At 36.9% G+C, this 17,738-nt stretch overlaps 1 protein-coding gene and 1 long non-coding RNA gene across 9 annotated transcripts in view; both read left to right on the forward strand.

The window, feature by feature from the left end:
* The window catches only part of LOC123879009 (protein daughterless), a 131,245-nt gene that overhangs the window by 75,896 nt on the left and 37,611 nt on the right, over positions 1-17,738 (forward strand). For 3 of the 8 annotated variants that reach the window (XR_006798925.1, XM_045926468.1, XM_045926469.1), the window contains exon 1: positions 3,032-3,366. The exons of 1 other annotated variant lie outside the window; for it this stretch is intronic. The gene's annotated coding sequence lies outside the window, so the exon portion shown is untranslated. Of the gene's footprint in view, positions 1-3,027; positions 3,367-17,738 lie in introns of those variants that run through there. 4 more of the 8 variants (XM_045926467.1, XM_045926472.1, XM_045926473.1 and 1 more) reach the window with 3 other exon arrangements.
* On the forward strand, positions 736-17,565 carry LOC123879024. Its single transcript, XR_006798928.1, has 3 exons — positions 736-747; positions 1,762-1,767; positions 17,488-17,565. It is a non-coding gene; the product is annotated as an uncharacterized LOC123879024 (long non-coding RNA).

A 17,738-nucleotide genomic window follows, 5' to 3' on the forward strand; every position in this document is an offset into this window, starting at 1 on the left:
TCAACTTATCATCTACCCCTTTTATACGCATATCCTCTTTCACGCAATCCATCCACCTTTTCTTTGGTCGTCCTCTTCTCTTTTTTCCATCCACATGCATATTTAACATTCTTCATGTATAATAAAAAATATTTGAACATATATAATAAAAAATATTTGAAGTCATCATTAATAAAACTATCAACACTCATTACCGCGTCACGCTGCATTAATTTCGCAACTCCGCCTAATATGATATCTCGAATCCTTGACGTGCCCTAAACAGAACAAGTGTGAGTGTCGAGGCACGTACTTTTTTAGGGTTCCGTACCTCAAAAGGAAAAACGGAACCCTTTATAGGATCACTTTGTCTGTCCGTCCGTTCGTCCGTCGTGTCTGTCAAGAAAACCAATAGGATACTTCTCGTTGACCTAGAATCATGAAATTTGGCAGGTAGGTAGGTCTTATAGCACAATTAAAGGAATAAATCTGAAAATCGTGAAGTTGTGGTTACATCATTAAAAAAAAATTAAGTAAAATGTGTTTCAATTTTCGCAGTACGATAACTATACCAAGTGGGGTATCATATGAAAGGGATTTACCTGTACATTCTAAAACACATTTTGATTTAATTTTATGCATAATAGTTTTTGATTTATCGTTCAAAATGTCGGAATAAATACCCGAGTACGGAACCCTCGGTGCCCGAGTCTGACTCGCACTTGGCCGGTTTTTTGTTATTCTTCATGCAATGTTAGTGTAACTTGAGTATCTAACTACAAGACTAGAGTGAATCCACTATTCTCTATCTACGGAAAGAATAGGACTCTCTCCGTTTCGTAATGTCATACAAATGACAGAGACAAAAAACCCAGTGGGCGCTAACTATTTTGATTCACCATCCACTCATCTCCCACTGATAAGACCACCTTATCACTGCACCAAGGAGGCTGTCAATGTGGTCCAAAGTATATCCCATAGTTTCCCAACTTAGATAGTCTAAAATCAAATATTTAATCGTAAAAATACAATAATGTTAAAAACTCCAAAAACCTCCGACACAAAACCCTCTAAAAAGTAAATGACTTTCAAACGGCTGAACCTATTTTCTTGGATTATAGCTAAGAACACTCTCGATCAAGCCACCTTTCAAACAAAAAAAAAACTAAATTAAAATCGGTTCATTCGTTTAGAAGCTACGATGCCACAGACAGATACACAGATACACACGTCAAACTTATAACACCCCTCTTTTTGGGTCGAAGGTTAAAAAACGACGCTATAATCTGTTAAACTAAACTGTTGTTTTAGTGAAAGCTTATCTCCATTTTTTTAAATAAAAAAAAAGGGAATAAATGGGGTCATATTTAAATCTTTAAAAAAAAAAACTGGAAAAACCCTCGTAATACGGTAGTTCTGTTTAATTATGTGACGCAAATAAAATATAATCATTGATAAATCTGATAATTATTACCATTCTTAGATAAATCGCCCCTTTGTGGGGAGCTAATCGTGAATTCCTCGTACAAACGACCGATAATTACCTATCAGATGTGATGAAGTAACACAACGGATAGCGTTTTTTTTTACTTTTTATAAATTTTTCTAGGATATAATGATCTCATCTGGTAATGTATGTACAAAAAGAAAAACTGACGACTGATCTATCAACGCACAGCTCAAACTACTGAACGGCTGAAATTTTGCATGTAGATAGCTATTATGACATAGGCATCCACTAAGAAGGGATTTTTGAAAAAAGTCGTACGAGCGTTAAAAAAGCGTTGCGTAAAATCTATTCAAATCTATTCTATCTATTCTATATTAGTATCTAATCTATTCAACTGAGTAAAATGATCTTTAAATAAAATAAAAAAATGTAGAGTCGACTTTAGTCTATTTTAGAAAGAAAGAAAAAGAAACTTTTATTTTTTATTTTACGCTTTAATACGAGAAATTGCCAAACCATTTTAACATGTTTCTATCTTAAAGTTATTTATAAAAAAAATCAAATAAAAATGGGTGATAGAGTCGCCTTTATAACTCTGATTTTATATTTTAATACGACATTTTCTAAAATTAAAAATAATTACTGTGAACAGAAAGGAAAGACCCTGAAAACTTTATATAATAGAAAATTATTCCAAAAGTCATTATATTTAACTAGATACTTACTACATTACTTAATACTTCAGGACTTACCTACTTCATTTATCATTCTTACAAAAAAGTACATCGAAGAAAGAAAAAAAAAACAAAGTTTGATAGCTAATGGCTGTACAGAGTATATCCCAAGTCCCTAAGCTCGCTGAAAATTAAAAAAAAAGTTGTTCAGAAACTTTAACCTCATTACTGTTACGTTCGCTACGGGAAGAGCGGCAACGTCGCGGTGGTGATGCTAGTGCCGTAAAAGCTTTGTTTCCCCGATTTTGGGGTAATTTTGATCTGTTTTTCTTGGACTGTATTTTTAGTTTCGATATAGTTTACTGTATTGTGTACATATATATACGTTGGGGTCCAAAGGGGATGGAATGGCGACCTCGCACCGGAAAGCGCAGTGTTGGAAGACCCCCCATTATTAGGACAAATGACATCAAACGAGTCGCAGGAAGCAGCTAGATGGCGACGGCGCAAGGCGGTCAAAAATCGACTTAATCTCAAAATGTTCTATCGCAAATTATTATTATCAATATCACAGAAATATTATAAAGGTAAAAGTTATTGTGTATTTGTGTCTGTATGTATGTTTGTTACGCCCAAAACTACTAGACGGATTTGGTTGAAAGAAATGGAGATATGTATATAATAGCCTGAATTGGCACATAGGCTACTTTTTATCCCGGAAAATCAAAGAGTTTTCACTGGATTGCGAAAAACCTAAATCCACGCGGCCAAGGGCATCAGCTTATTCATCATAAATGTTTTCGTTAGTAAACCAGAAGGCCACCACTACCACCACCACGGGCTACTCTTTCTTTGACTCATAGGATATTCAGCATTATAAGCGTTGAACTCACAAAGAAAATAAACTAAAAAAAAAAGGATCAGAATAAAGAATCGTGGTGGCAACACTGAGCAAAGTGAGCGGCAGTCGGCCATGGCTGTTTAGTTACGTATGTCGCTCCGGGCAGCGCGCATCAATCGCGTACTGAAAAAAGTTTTTTTTTTATATAACAAAGTGTTGTGCTTCAGTATTCGGTGTTTATATTAAACACGCATTGTCTCGCTGTGTTCACGTCCACGGATTGTTTATGTTAGAAGTGGGGGGAAAAAGAAAAAAGGGGGGAAATTGTGTACTGACGACGGTTTTTTATTTTTTTTATTTTTTGTACTCTGGTCGTGATAAGTGATATTGTACAAAGGAAACTGCTTGGAAAGGTTTTGATGGTATTTTATGAAGTTGTACTTTTATAGGGTTTTACGGAACTACTTATTTTTTGAAATTTTTCGAAATTTTTAAACCCACGGTTTTTTTTTTGTAGAAAAGCTCTATTATACAAAGGAAGCTCTCAAGGAAAAGTTTTCATGGTGTTTTATGAAGTTGTACTTTTACAGGATTTTGTGCTTATTCGTTTTTTTTTTTCGAAAATATAAATTATTGTTCGACTCTACACGGTTTTTTTAGAACTTGAAATATGTTTTTTTGACGAAAAGCTCTGTTAAGTAACGTCGGTCAAAGAAAACTTTTCACGGAAAAGTTATATTACATTACAGTTTTAAGTAATTTAGTTTTACGTTACGGCGGGTTTTCTTTACAAAAGCTAGCGATTATTATTTTTTCGGATATTAAAAGTTTTTCCAGGATACAAAATATAATATACTTAATACAATATAAAGTTATTTAAGATAATTAGGATCTTTAGCGAGGTTTTTTCGGTACTAACTAATTAGAAGTTCTGATAAGGAAGTATTATTAATTAATATTTAGAACAGTAAGATAAGTAAATAAAATTGTTCAAATACCTTGTCAACTTTATTGAATGATGGTAATAGGTATGTAGCCTACTAATATAAATTCTTCTCTATAGTGTACTTACTATAGTTTAAACCGAAAACATATTTTTCTGAAATAAAAAAGAATTTCTAAATACACAAATAGGTAATGTATCTCAATGGGTGAATAATTAAAACTTTGGGAATAACTGGAATGCAAATGTTATATTTTTGCCTGAAATGGGTAGTTTACTAAATGAACCCTAAAATTGAAATGTTTTGAATTCTTGTTTTAATTACCTATACTAACTTAACTAAAGAATAAAAAGACGAGGGTTCCATAACAGTAATTGGACTGAAAAACTTAATTAATTAAGTAAGTAATTACTGAATCTTTGGACGAATTTTTTGTTTTATCGCGAAATATGCTAAATTAACACAAAAAATGCATAACTAATTTCTTTTCACTAAGAACGAGTACCTAGCTATACTCCTATAATAAGTTAATGAGTTTATTGGCTCCTATAATTTTAAACTACGTGTTTCAAATAAGAAGAGCACCTTCACGCCAATTTGGTGAGAAGATCGTTAAGGTGGAAGCGACTGGCCTGCCCGCGAAATTCAAATTCTATTTGGTTTTTCGCAATGTGTAAACTAATACGACAACGTAGGCTTATGGCATTCTATTTGCGACAATAACCGTATCATGCCCACCTATTTATATACAAATCTTTACTTGAAAGGGTCCAGTTTAAGAAATTAGCTCTAGTATCGACTGTAACTCACAAATTAGTCGATACTAGAGCTAATTTCTTAAACTGGACCTTATCAAGTAAAGATTTTTAATTTTTATATAAACACGTGGAAATAATACTGCCATTGTCGCAACTAGAATGCCATAAGCCTACGTTGTTGTATTAGTTTACACATTGCGAAAAACCAAATTTTGAATTTTGCGGGCAGACCCGTCGCTTGCCCCTCTGGTCTTCTCAATTGAAATCATAACATAGTAAACACCTCTATTCGCGCTGTAGGTTAAATAATCCACACTACAATAATTTGTAATACCTATTATAAATTGCGAAAGTGTGTCTGTCTGTCCGTTTTTGTCGATTTTGACGCATAAAGATAGCTTGCATCCCGGAGACGGACATAGGCTAGGTGATTTTTATCTTGGACAATCAATGAGTTCCCACGATGGTTTTTAAAAACCCTATCCACGCGAGCAAAGTCTCGGGCATCAGCTAGTCACACTTTAGACTAATATTATAAAGGGGAGAGTTTGTGTTTATGTTTATTACTCTTTCACGCAAAATCTACTGGACGGATTTGGCTGACATTTGGAATGGAGATAGATTATACCCTGGATTAACACATAGGCTACTTTTTATCCCGGAAAATCAATGAGTTCCCGCGGGATTTTTAAAAAACCAATATCCACGCGGACGAAGTCGCGGGCATCATCTAGTGTCTAGTACTAAAATAAATATTCAACGCGTTATGAATAGAACATCATGATATTCTTCGGAAGCGAATATTTTATTCAAATATCAAACTTTGGTATTCTTTGTTCTTCCGTCCAACTTTTGGAAGCGATTGCATTTTTCCAGTAAAAGTCACCATTTTGTTTAAAATTGTATGAACAATTTGGAGAAAACCTTTTTCTTGCAATTTGGTTTACCGCAATAGGTTATAGTATTTTTTTTAAATATATTTATTATTTACTAAATAGAGTACTAAGTAGAGTAGAATATTTCGTCCGTGTAAGTTTCGATTTTTTACCCGACTACGGCAAAGTCAAAAGGAAGGGTTATGTTTTCAGCAGTCTATGTATGTATGTAGGTTTGTATCTATATGATTTTGACCTACTTTACCTAATGTTTCAAACGCGACTGAGACTGAGAAGAAGCCCAGAACAAACTCAGCCGGGTATTCTTTTTAACCCCCGACCCTAAAAGAGGAGTGTTATAAGTTTGACGTGTGTATCTGTCTGTGGCATCGTAGCTCCTAAACTAATGAACCTATTTTAATTTAGTTTTTTTTTGTTTGAAAGGTGGCTGGATCGAGAGTGTTCTTAGCTATAATCCAAGAAAATCGGTTCAGCCGTTTGAAAGTTATCAGCTCTTTTCTAGTTACTGTAACCTTCACTTGTCGGTGGTGTTATAAATTTTTAATTTACACTTGTAGACTTAGATAAATGTAGTATGCATAGATTCTTATATAGGATTTTGTGTCCGAGGGGTTTTTAAATTTTGAATTTTATTACTATCACCATTTCACAATATTACTTGAAACTTTAATTTGTCTACAAGTTTTAAAACTTTAGCCACTTTGAAATAGCGAATAATTATAATAATTAGTAAGTAAAGTTGTAGAAGAAAATGGCTCTCCATACTCGAGAGTTGAGAGATAGAAAGGGGGAAGTGGCAAAGTTTATGATTTATGTGCCGAGGCGTGGGTGCGGCCGGTGCTTGGTTTTCGTACTCTGACCACGCGGTCTAAAGTGAGGGCAAGATAACAAGTAGCTTATTCGGAGTTCGACTCCCGGATTGGATCAAAAATAGTGATTTTTAACCCCCGACCCAAAAAGAGGGGTGTTATAAGTTTGATGTGTGTATCTATGTATCTGTCTGTGGCATCGTAGCTCCTAAACTAATGAACCGATTTTAACTTAGTTTGTTTTTGTTTGAAAGGTGGCTTGATCGAGAGTGTTCTTAGCTATAATCCAAGAAAATCGGTTCAGCCGTTTGAAAGTTATCAGCTCTTTTCTAGTTACTGTAACCTTCACTTGTCGGTGGTGTTATAAATTTTTAATTTTCACTTGTAGACATAGATAAATGTAGTATACAATATAGAAGCAGGCGTCATTTTGCGGAAGTCCATGATATACAAGGAACCAAAAGCTTAATTTGCTATACTCCGCCAAACCAAAGAAATCTGCATGGTGCAACATGCAGCATGCGACATGCACCGCCCGCCCCCCCACTGATAAACATGCAGGAAAAGCCATTGACCTTGCAATTAGGCATTGTAAGGTCTCCTGAGGATGCTCCGGTGTCGGCGCGAAACGTGCGTCGAGTGGTTTTGAGATTTTTGTGGTGCTGCGTGGTGGTGGTGCGTGTGGCTTGCTTGGTGGCTAGCTTTTCCTGCATGTTTATCAGTGGGAGGGCGGGTGTTTGGATTTTAAACTTAGTTTGTGGTTACATATTATTCTGTAAATAGCGGTTCTGTATGGAACGCGACAGGTTGAGATGGCGATCGGGGTATATTCTAGGGTATATTAAAGTTAGGGATTACGAGATTCTACTGTATTATAATACTAGCTGATGCCCGCAGCTTCGCTCGCGTGGATTGGTCAGATCCCCTGCAGCATCAGGAATGAGGAGTTGGAATCCAAATTTTTTATGAAACAATGTCGCAAAGTTCCTCTATCGATTAAAAAAGAAATGACGCAAATCGGTTCAGAAATCTCGGAGATTTCGGTGTACATAGGTAGAAAAACACAACTCCCTTCTTGAAAGTCGGTTAAAAAAGTAGCCTATGTTACACCCTGGTCAATCCTCTACTTGCATATGTGAAAATCCCGTTAAAATCGGTTCAGCCGTTCCGAAGATTAGCCTTTTCAAACAGACAGACAGACAGACAGACAGACAGACAGACAGACAGACAGACAGACAGACAGACAGACAGACAAAAATTTTAAAAACGTGTGATTCAGTTATGGTATCGTTCAAATAACTATATGACCTTAATATGTGGTAGTTATTTCGAAATTACAGACAGACACTCCTATTTTATTTATTAGTATAGATTGGAAGTATGGATATGGATTTTTTGCCCAATAAATTGGTCAATAGGCCTTTACTCTTGAGAGATAGCTATCTGAACTCTGAACGTAAGGTCGTCAGCAATGGAGGGTCGGGAGAGGAAACGTTGCGCAACCGGCGACCTACGCTCTATTAAACCGGTGATATTGTTTTTACTGTGACGTCACACCCGTACCACAGTCACAGAGTAGACCAAAGGGAAATCAAAAACTAATATGCATAAAAATAAATACAAATCCGAAATGAAATATTCAGCTAAAGCCCTTTCATATGATACGATTTCAACATTTAGAGTACTATAATATATCTATACAATTCTCTCATTTATTTATTTTTCCCATTTTATCCTATTTTTAAACAATAAACAATAAAATAACAAAAACAACAGAAAAAATAACAGAAACACAGAAAAAATAACAGAAACAACAGAAAAAATAACAGAAACACAGAAAAAATAACAGAAACAACAGAAAAAATAACAGAAACACAGAAAAAATAACAGAAACAACATAAAATAAAATAACATCAACAACAAAATCAATAAATAACAGAAACATTATACTAATATTATAAAGAGGAAACCTTTGTATTTTTGTATGTTTGTATTGAATAGGCTCAACTACTGGACCGATTTCAAAATTTCTTTTACCATTACTTTAGAGGGATTCTTTCGAATCCGTATAGGCTATATTTTATCCCGGAAAATAGAAAAAATAAATGTCCACCCGTGAGAAGCCGGGGCGGGTCGCTAGTATCTTATATGATGGTACGGAACCTTTCGTATGCGTGTGCAACTTGCACTTGGCCGGTTTTTTGTACAGCATTTGACAATTGATTACAATTAACCGAATCCTAATCGCAATATCTATCCATTTAAACCACTCATACTGAAATGCTGATAATTCAATAGATGACTCATTAAACAGATGTGTAGATAGTACACCTTATCAGTTTATTCATGGAATATTGCAACTATAATAAATTTATGTCCACTTCTTATTTATTAGGGGACACGTGTTCATAACCTAAAATTTCGGTTTGGAAGTCTACTGCTGGACATAGTTTAGGTTCTTCTAGGGATCTCTACGATCTTGTTTATATTTATGTGTGTTCCACCGTAGCGCCTAAACCACTGAGCCGATTTTGATGAATGAGGTGTCAATCTATTCGTTATTATGATCCGGGTTACACAGGATAAATTTTATGATTTAATATTTAAAAAAATCGTCCTGACAGAGTTTACATCCAAAAAAGTGGTGGTCTCCAAAAAATTTTTTTTTTTTGCTTTTGTATCGAGTGGGATCCCAAATGAAGAGAAAATCTAATCCTATCTATTTACGCACAAAGTTGTCGTAGTGTTAAAATAGGAATCTTTCGAGGCTCTTAAGAGGGGTCTCTCGGTCACTCGCTCCATACAAACGTAGTTCCAATTTCATTTGAATATTAAGTCCATGAAATTTTGCAGACATATTCTAGAAACTAATATCTATGTCTGTGGTTTTCCAGATTTCTGTTAAAATATTCGGTTTCAAAGTTACGCGGTCTTAAACATACAAATCTTTGAGCCCCTGTTAAAACTACATATTTTTAGAAAAATCTAAAACACCACAGACACAGATATTAGTTTCTAGAATATGTCTGCAAAATTTCATGGACTTTGGTTGCTTAATATTCAAATGAAATTCAAATTCGAGCTACGATTGTATGGAGTAAGTGACGGAGAGAGCCCTGTTAAGCATGGTTTTTTTGCAAAATAGTTTTTATAACTTTATAACGGACCATAAATAATAAATAATTCACTTTTATATGCAGACACCTTGTAATCAAGTGATGTATAAGTATAGGTATGACAACAAAGAAAGTGGATCAAACGAAAGCCCCGGCCTGTAATTGTCACGGGGCCTGTAATTACTTTAATTTGTTGCGTAATCGATTTTTATTTGCGAGCTATATATTGTAGTGTAAGAGTAGCCGGCGAAAATTGCTGCGATTAGAAAGAAGAAATAAAGAAAAAAAAAGTTTTTATTTTAGAGCCACAGATAGTATAGATAACAATACTGATTTCCAAATCTAATACTCAAATTACCTATTTTTTGTTAAATAAAAAATAGAGAGCAATCGAGCAGTTAGGTCACCTGATGTTAAGTGATTACCGCCGCCTATAAACATTTGTAACACCAGAGGAACCGTCGATGAATTGCCGGTCTGTCAGGAATTTGTCCAGCCCTTGAATAACCCCATGTTGTAATCTAGTGAGAACACCGCAGAAGGGAGTTGATTCCACAGTTTGCATGTGTGTTAAAATAAGGATCTGCCACAACGGGCGGTCGAAGTGCAATAGGCACCCACGTGGTGAGGGTGAAATAAAAAATTCTCTCTTCTTCATTCTTTATTTTGCATTTACGATATCTCTGTTTAAAACTGTCTGTTTCCTTGGACTCTGTCAAATATTTTTTGAATTTGAATTGTAATATACAGTAAGGCCAAAAACTTTTCATTTGTATTGATAGATTACAATGTGAAGAAGGTTCGAACTCCCAGTACGCGATAATTTGGGACGAGCCCCTAATTATTTATTATTTATATTTTGGGAACGTTCTTGGACGAAGGGTACCATCCACCATCTCTTGGCCTATGACAATAAATATTCACCACCACTACCTACTGACGTGGCCTATCCAATGGGAGGGGGCCACTGCTTGTCGCTGACTATTGCTGACTACTTTATTCACTTTTTTACCTATTTTAGGAACATTCTTGGACGAAGGGTATCATCCACCATTTCTTAGCCTATGACAATAAAATATTCAGCACCACTACCTACTGACGTGGCCTATCCAATGGGAGGGGGCCACTGCTTGTCGCTGACTATTGCTGACTACTTTATTCACTTTTTTACCTATTTTGGGAACATTCTTGGATGAAGGGTATCATCCACCATTTCTTAGCCTATGACAATAAAATATTCACCACTACCGACTACTGACGTGGCCTATCCAATGGGAGGGGACCACTGATTGTCGCTGACTATTGCTGACTACTTAATCACTTTTTTACCTATTTTGGGAACATTCTTGGATGAAGGGTATCATCCACCATTTCTTAGCCTATGACAATAAAATATTCACCACTACCGACTACTGACGTGGCCTATCCAGTGGGAGGAGCCCACTGATTGTCGTTGACTATTGCTGACTACTTTATTCACTTTTTTACCTATTTTGGGAACATTCTTGGACGAAGGGTATCATCCACCATTTCTTAGCCTATGACAATAAAATATTCACCACTACCGACTGCTGACGTGGCCTATCCAGTGGGAGGGGTCCACTGATTATCGCTGACGTTTTATTCACGTTTCAAGTGTTTTTAACCCCCGACCCAAAAGAGGGGTGTTATAAGTTTGACGTGTGTATCTGTGTATCTGTGTGTCTGTGTATCTGTGTATCTGTGTATCTGTCTGTGGCATCGTAGCACCTAAACGAATGAACCGATTTTAATTTACTTTTTTTTGTTTGAAAGGTGGCTTGATCGAGAGTGTTCTTAGCTATAATCCAAAAAAATTGGTTCAGCCGTTTAAGAGTTATCAGGTCTTTTCTAGTTACTGTAACCTTCACTTGTCGGGGGTGTTATAAATTTTTAATTTACACTTGTACAAAGAAAATCATTGAATTTCAGTCTTACGAAATTACTTCATCGTTTGTAATTCGAACCGCTAGGATATTGTCCTTCCTTCCAGCATCAGTTCTCTCCTGTAATTTCAATATAACTTAAGTCAACCTTCAAGTCAAGTTCAAGTCAATATAAAAAAAATATCTGGCCAAGTACAAGTCAGAATCGAACACGAAGGGTTCCGTACAAGAAATAACACTTATTTTTAAATTTCAAGGCTATCGTTTTGAAATTCATTTTAATTTTATTAGTTCTAGAGCGGCGATAGAAATACCCATTCTGTGAAAATTTCAACTCTCTACCTATTAGGTAATGGTTCGTGAGATACGGCCCCACAAATGGACGGACAGCGGAATCTTAGTTATAGGGTCCCGTTGGCACCCCCGCCTCATACCCCGATTGCCATCTCGACCTGTCGCATACTATACCTACGTTATAGGTTGTATGATGTAGGTTGCTCACGCGCAGCCCGTTGGGAGCCTCTTTATTTATAAGTTTCTCGCTAAGTTAGCAGCAGCCACTATGGCTAGATAGCGCATAAATAAATCATAGTATTTAATGTCTTATAAATATTCAATGCGCGCGCGCAACGGACGACGCTCCGTCTGTATTAACCAGCGACGTGCTTTATCTGTGTACTGTGATTGTGTGCGTGTGATTGTATGTCTGTCTGTGTCAACCCATCGCCGTACTATCACAACTAGCTGACTAGGGAACTCAAATGTTCCTACATTTGACGCTAGGTAGCCTATGAATAGCCTATTTTTCCATGATTTCACGTCACCCATAGCCTAATATTTGCCGTATCGTCGATTCAGAATCATACGATGAAGATATTCACCGCCCGCCCTCCTGCTATTTTTGCGTCCATAAGTTATGGTTGATGAAAGAAACTCACATACATACATGAACCCTGAAAACAATTACACTCCTTTTTTGGGCGGTTAACAACAGGTCATGTACCCTTGCCAGCCCCGGCGGATGCCGTGCGGTGTCAAGTTCGACTCCCGCGCGACACCACACGCCCCGTGTGAGATATCCGGCCCCTGTCCTGTCCCTATCCGGTGTTGCCGTGATTGTATATCGGCTTTCTCTTGCTATACGGGATGTTCGATGTTATCTCGATCACATCCCCTGTTTATTGATCGACTCGGTACAAGATTAAGTTAAACATCACTATAGCTCCGACTACTACCCGCGAACTGCCGATAGATAGCAATAGATATAGTGAAATTGTTTTTCTGTCGCTCGGTGTATTTTAACATTTACTATATTTTTAACCCCCAATCCAAGAAAATCGGTTTAGCCGTTTGAAAGTTATCAGCTCTTTTCTAGTTACTGTAACCTTCACTTGTCGAAGGTGTTATAAATTTTTAATTTACACTTGTACATTTATTATTTATGAACTCAGAATTTTTCCTATTTCATTTCATATCCCACTCGATACAATAGCAAAAAAAATTTTAGAGACCTCCACTGTTTTGGATGGAACATCCGTTAGGTCGATTTTTTCGTGTAAAATGTAGCCAATGTCACCCGGACCATAATAACGAATGGACACCTCATTCATCAAAATCGGTTCAGTAGTTGAGGCGCTACCGTGGAACACACATATTACAAACCTACATAAGACTGCTAAAATCCTAACCCTTCGTTTTGTCCTTAGAATAAAAACCCAGGTTTTGTGAGACCCCTTTTTATTGGCTATCGAGTAATTCCCACACCCCATACTTACGCTATTACCAACCCCGCGACTGGAACGGATGTTTTCTGTTATTATACGTAATTAATGGTTGACGTGGCGTTACATTTTTATTTTATACTACGACTTTTTTTTATAAAATTCAAGAATATAGTACTATCGTCCTTTTTTACCCGACTGCGGCAAAGCCAAAAGGATGGGTTATGACTTTTGTAGTCTATGTATGTATGTTTGTATCCAGATTCTGTGTGTTCCACCGTAGCGCCTTAACTACTGGGCCGATTTTGATGAATGATGTGTCAATTGATTCGTTGTAAAGGTCCGGACGACTTAGGCTATATTTTAAACGAGAAAAATTTACCTAACGGATATTGCATCAATAAAAGTGCGGGACTCCAAATTTTTTTTTAACCCCCGACCCTAAAAGAGGGGTGTTATAAGTTTGACGTGTGTATCTGTGTATCTGTCTGTGACATCGTAGCTCCTAAACTAATGAACCAATTTTAATTTAGTTTTTTTTTTTGTTTAAAAGGTGGCCGATCGAGAGTGTTTTTAACTATAATCCAAGAAAATCGGTTCAGCCGTTTGAAAGTTATCAGCTCTTTTCTAGTTACTGTAACCTTCACTAATCGGAGGTGTTATAAATTTATAATTTACACTTGTTTATTAGTGTATCTGTAGTGGGGTGTCAAATGAAAGAGGAGAAAATTCTGAGTTCATGAGTATATATAAATGTACAACAACAAAAAAATATACCAAGAAAACCATTTCACTAATAATATTTCAACGTTTATTAAGACGATCGTAGTCGGGTTTTAGTTTTCAACTTTTTAGTCGATTATGGAAAGCCAAAACATATGTATGTTTGTACATTACGGTATTCCGTATTCTAGCGGCAACATGTAGATACAAGCATAGATATAATTTAATTATTTAATTACATTCTCGTACCATACCTACTTCATTATCCCACGTACGACCTAGGTCGCTTGTTCCTCGTATGTATGTATGTGTGTGTGTGTCCGACATTCCTGCATTAATGCAGCATTAATCATACCTACTTAACCGACTACAGTAGCTACTTAGTTTGTTAAATACTTGACGTTTACTTAAGTGATGCAATTAAGTGTATTGTTAGAAAATTATAGAAAACTAGCTTATGCCTTCGACTTATCCGCGTGGACTACGCGTATTTCAAACCCCTATTTTACTTCCTTAGGGGATAAATTTTCAAAAATCCTTTTTTAGGTTCCGTAACTCAAAAGGAAAAACGGAACCCTTATAGGATCACTTTGTTGTCTGTATGTCTGTCTGTCTCTCCGTCCGTCCGTCCGTCCGTCCGTCGAGTCTGTAAAGAAAATCTATAGGGTACTTCCCGTTGACCTAGAATCATGAAATTTGGCAGGCAGGTAAGTCTTATAGCACAAGTACAGGAATAAATCTGAAAACCATGAATTTGTGGTTACATTATTTAAAAGAAAAAAAATGTGTTTATCAAAGTAAGGTAACTATGCCAAGTGGGGTATCATATGAAAGGGCTTTACCTGTACATTCTAAAACAGATTTTTATTTATTTTATGTATAAAGTTGTGGATTTATCGTGCAAAATGACAAAAAAAATATCCGAGTACGGAACCCTTGGCCGGTTTTTTTTAGCTATTTACCAAAGGATTTGTAGAGTTCCGTACCAAACAAGTAATCCTCAAGTCCGGCCGTCTATCTGTATATCACAGCTATTTTATCACACCTATTACATTTACAACTATTATTAAGTATGTTGTTTTAAATAACATAAACTTAAACAAACGTCTTTGTTTATCACATACGATAACCTTTGTCCCGTTATGCGTATTATGCACGATTGCAACAAACATACATGCATACATGTATCTATATACATAAAGATAATAAATAAGTACTGCTCTATAGAAAGGCGACTAACTGTCTAGTATGTCTACTGATTTATTTATATGTAACGGTTATCACAAATGGGAAGATTTTTAGGGTTCCGTAACTCAAAAGGAAAAACGGACCTCTTATAGGATCACTTTGTTGTCCGTCTGTCTGTCCGTCTGTAGTATCTGTCAAGAAACCCTATAGGGTACTTCACGTTGACCAAGAATCACGTTTGGCAGATAGGTAGGTCTTATAGCACAAGTAAAGGAAAAAATCCGAAAACAGTGAATTTCAAGTGAAAATCACGGTTTCACCTAGTAAGACTTACCTGCCTAATGTCATGATTCTAGGTCAACGGGAAGCAATCTATAGGTTTTCTTGATAGACACGACAGACAAAACAGACAGATAACAAAATGATCCTACAAGGATTCCGTTTTTCCTTTTGAGGTACGTAATCCTAAAAACCACCATCCCTCGCAAGGATTCACGCACTCTAATCACTAGTCGACACACCTAGTCTCTCCTTTCACCAAAGGTTGCCTGGTGGAGATTGCTCTTAGCAATAAGGCCGCTTTTGCACAAAATTGTTTTCACCCGACTGCGGTAAAGCCAAAAGGAAGAGTTATGATTAGTTTATAGTGGTTGGTTTTCTTCTTGTTTTGTGTGCAATAAAGTCTTCTATCTATCAATTGTCTATCTATCTAGTCGATCACGAAATTCTGATCGTAAAAGTAAACCACATACCCCCAACAAGTGTCCACAAATGTGCACAGTTAGGAGCCGAACCTGCGACCTTGACCAGCTGGTCCCCCACCTGGCAGACGCGTGGGGTTTCATACACAAACAACACCAGCTTTGTAACGTTAGATATTTTTACTGTGCAGGTGGCATTTTTTATCCGAGGAAGGTCGCAGGTTTGACTCCCGGCTGTGCACATATTTACATACACTCGCAATTATGAGTGACTAACCAATCACAACCACCATCACTTACCACCTTACCACCACTTAGATTGTAGTCAGGGGCTCACTTGTGTTTGAACAAGTGTAAATTAAAAATTTATAACACCCCCGACAAGTGAAGGTTATAGGTATATAGTAACAAGAAAAGAGCTGATAACTTTCAAACGGCTGACTAAACTAAATTAAAATCGGTTCATTAGTTTAGGAGCTACGATGCCACAGACAGATACACATGTCAAACTTATAACACTCCTCTTTTTGGGTCGGGGGTTAATAAAGTTAAAAACAAATACGTAACAGACAGATCCCTATACATACTAACTTATATAAAGCCTCAATAGCTCAGCGGTTAAAAGAGCGGACAGAAATCCGCAAGGTCGCTGGTTCAAACCCCACCCGTTGCACTATTGTCGTATCCACTCTTAGCACAAGCTTTACGCTTAGTTGTAAGGGAAAGGGGAACGTTAGTCATGATTAAAATGGCTAATATTCTTTTTTTAGGGTTCCGTACCTCAAAAGGAAAAACGGAACCCTATTATAGCATCACTTTGTTGTCTGTCTGTCTGTCCGTCCGTCTGTCTGTCTGTCTGTCTGTCCGTCCGTCCGTCCGTCCGTCCGTTTTCAAAGTAAGATAACTATACCAAGTGGAGTATCATATGAAAGGGCTTTACCTGTACATTCTAAAACAGATTTTTATTTATTTTTATGTATATCTAATGTTTTTGATTTATCGTGCAAAATGTTGGAAAAAATACCCGAAACGGAACCCTCAGTGCACGAGTCTGACTCGCACTGGCCGGTTTTTACCTAAGCCCATCCTGTGTGAGCTATACTAATTTCTATCCGTGGATTGAAGCGACCATGGAGAGCACTCTTAAGGCCACAATACGCCCCTATCTCTCAGTAAACGGAGACCGTGTGACGCTGACGCAGCGCGGTGTCGGGTGACGCGTCGCCGGTGGTCGCGAGGTCGGTTCCCGGCGACGCGAAATTCCTGCCCGAACAACTTTGCTCACGTGAACTTCTCCGTCGACGCGATAATCTTGTCAATGAACTTGCGTGAGCGTAAATATTCTGTTACAAAAGCATCAATGACCTTAGGAATTAGGATTCTTGCCCTGAGAAGGGCCAGGCGAATGAAGTTTTGGTTGAGGAACAAGATTTGTAGTGAACAAGTGTTAATTAAAATTTATAACACCCCCGACAAGTGAAGGTTACTATAACAAGAAAAGAGCTGATAACTTACAAACGGCTGAACCGATTTTCTTGGATTATAGCTACGAACACTCTCCATCAAGCCACCTTTCAAACAAAAAAAAACTAAATTGAAATCGGTTCATTGGTTTAGGAGCTACGATGCCACAGACAGATACACAGATACACACGTCAAACTTATAACACCCATCTTTTTGGGTCGGGGGTTAAAAACGGCAAAGTGTAAATTGCGAATCGATGTTTGGAATTACGTCTATTTTTGGCAAAAGAAACACACACACAAACTAAAGACATTGAAGTTATAATTCAATTTTCTAGCTTCTTATATAGTTTATTTGCGCACAAATTTGCCTCAAAATTAGCCCTAAAATAGAGATTTTAGATGACTGTTCAAATAAATACAATTTTACCATATTAATTGTATTAGGGCATATAGCTAATGGCTAGCTTCTCCTTTCAGCAAAGGTTGCCTGGTAGAGATTGCTCCAAGCAATAAGGCCGCCTTTGCACACAATTGTTTTTTCTGTTTTCTTCTTTCTGTGTTGTGTTC

This window comes from Maniola jurtina, chromosome 27 (assembly GCF_905333055.1).
Source record: "Maniola jurtina chromosome 27, ilManJurt1.1, whole genome shotgun sequence".
Taxonomy (NCBI): domain Eukaryota; kingdom Metazoa; phylum Arthropoda; class Insecta; order Lepidoptera; family Nymphalidae; genus Maniola; species Maniola jurtina.